The sequence below is a fragment of the Tupaia chinensis genome, unplaced genomic scaffold, assembly GCF_000334495.1.
Source record: "Tupaia chinensis unplaced genomic scaffold, TupChi_1.0 Scaffold000516_1, whole genome shotgun sequence".
In the NCBI taxonomy this organism is placed as follows: domain Eukaryota; kingdom Metazoa; phylum Chordata; class Mammalia; order Scandentia; family Tupaiidae; genus Tupaia; species Tupaia belangeri.
Window position 1 is genome coordinate 488,005 of NW_006160029.1, and position 2,761 is coordinate 490,765.

Here is a 2,761-nt window from a genome sequence, read left to right on the forward strand (position 1 = left end):
ACACTCAGTTGATCATTGCCTCTGTTGTGCAGAAGCTTCTTGGTTGGAAATAATCCCATTTATCTTTTTTTTTTTCCTTTTATTTTCTGTGCTTTTTAGGCTTTGTTCAAGACATTGGTCTTTGTCCATACCAGTATTTTCAGGTGTTTTCCCTACGTTTTCTCTAATAGCTTCATAGTCTTGAATTTTATTGTTTAAGTTTTTAAAGTTCATATTTTTGTATACAATGAGATATATGGGTCTAGCTTCATTCTTTGCAAACACATATTCAGTTTTCCAAGGACCATTGATTGAAGAGACTCATTTTTTTCCTCAATGTATGTTCTTGGCACCTTTGCTGAAAATGAACTGGTTATATATATGTGGATTTATTTACGAGTTCTCTGTTCTGTTCCACTGATTTAAGTGTCTGTTCTTTTGCCAGTACCATGCTGTTTCTTGTTACGATGGTATTAAAAATACACTTTGAAATCCAGTAGTGTTATGCCATCAGTTCCATTCTTTTTGCGTAGGATTTCTTTGACTATTTGGGGGTTTTTTTGTAATTCTATAAACATTTTATGTTTTTTTCTTAGCTTTCTATGAAGAATGTCAGTAGTATTTTGATAGATATTTCATCGAATCTGTATATTGCTTTTGGTAATGTTATAGTCCAATCAGCAAGAAATAAGAGGACATCCAGACACAGCCAAATTTATTGGCGTTTTATTGACTAATAAGCTTGTGAATGCAAGAGGACTCATGCCTCTCAAAAACCCAGCAGCCCCAAGTGTAGGAAGAAGGGAGCTTATCAAGGCAAAAACCACATTTGGATTGATGTTCCAGGAGCAGTAATCATTGAGGAAGGGGAGATGACAATGGGAAGGAGTGGAGATTCCTATGCATAAGCGGTAATAGAAGCCAGATCAAGCAGGTTAATAATCTCTAAACATTTGCTTAAACACAATGAAATCTTAATGACCTTTATGACTAGTGCAAGGGGTTTGGCAATTGATAATTATATCACTAAAGAACATCTTAAGGTCGGGAGTTTTGGGTTATTTAGCAAAGACAGTAGGAATGTTAATCACTCTGTTTACTCTAGGCAAAAGGAAAAAACTAGTTTCCAATATAGAGAGGAGTTCAAAATGGAGGTTCTCCTGCTTCACTGGTTCATTAGTATAGATATTTTAACAATATTGATTCCTCCAGTCTATAAATATGAGATGTCTTTCTATTTGTGTGTACGTCTGTGTGTGTGTGTTCAACTTTTTACCAATGTTTAAAGTTTTCATTAGAAAGATCAGTCATCTCCTGGGTTAGATTTATTCCCAGGTATTTTCTTTTCTTTGTAGCTTTATAAGTGGGATTGCTTTTCTTTCTTTCTTTTTTAACTATTTTATTATTGGTGTATAAAAATGGTACTGATTTTTTTATGTTGAATTTTGTATCCTGCAACTTTACTGAATTTGTTTGTCAGTCCTAAGAATTGTTGTAGACTCTTCAGTGCTTCTATATAGATCATCTCATATACAAACAGGGACAGTTTAACTTACACCTTTTCAATTTGGACATCCTTTCTTTCTCTCACTTGACTTTATTATTCTACCTGGACTTTCATTATTATGTTGATAAGAATTGTGAGGGGCCAGCAGGCAGCATGGTGGGTAAGGAGCTGGACTCCCACATGGCTGACCCCAGTACAAGTCCTGGTCCCGGCAGCTTGAAAATCATGCCAGGCATGTGTGTATGGTTGCCCAAACTCCCAAGAATGGAGGAGAAGAGATTCCAGCATGGCCATCCTCCCTAGGGAGTGATTTCTCACTTTCCCTCTGTCTCTGTCTCTCTCCAGCGAGTACATGGCAAAAAACCTCACAACAAGAATAATGGTGAAAGTAGACATCCTCACCTTATCCCAGTTCTCTGAAGGAAGGCTTTCAAGTTTTGCCTGTTCAGTATCATGTTAGCTGTATGTTTGTCATATTTGCCCTTTATTGTATAGAAGGGATACCCTCCTTTTATAACTAGTGTGTTAAACATTTTTATCAGAAAGTGTAGTATTCTTTTTTTTTTTTTTGGAGAGGTTTTTGCTAGAGGGCGTGTGCGTGTGTGCCCAAGATCCCGAGAAGAGAATGAGAATGCATTGCAGCGTGACCATCCGCCTGGGGAGTGATTTCTCACCCGAAAGAGAGAGAGGCAGAAAGCGAGAAATCACCCCTCAGGGGGGATGGCCACGCCGCAATCCCTTCTCCTCCATTCTCCCTTCGGTATCTTGGGCATGCATGCACACATGCCCACATGAGTTTAAACCACCAGGCCTGGGACTCAAACCGTGGTTGGCTCCATGGGAGTTCAGCGACAAAGCCATTACGCTAACTGCTGGCCCCAGAAAATGTTGTATTTTATCAAACACTTTTTCCACATCTAGTGAGATGATTTTATTTTTTATTTATTTTTTTTAGAGGTTTTTGCTATCGGGCACATGTGCTTGCCAGAAAGACAAAAGAGAGACAGAAAGTGAGAAATCACCCCCCCGGGGGATGGCCATGCCGCAATGCCTTCTTCTCCTCCATCCTCTTCTTGGGATCTTGGGCACACACGCACATACGCACACGCACCCGGCGTGAGTTTTTTTTAAGCCACCAGATCCGGGACGCGAACCACGGTCGACTATGCGGGAGTCCAGCGACATAGCCATTGCGCTAACTGCTGGTCCCATGAGATGATTTTATGAGTTTTGTCAAATTACTCGTATTGCTTTGCTAGCTGTTTTCTAACTATT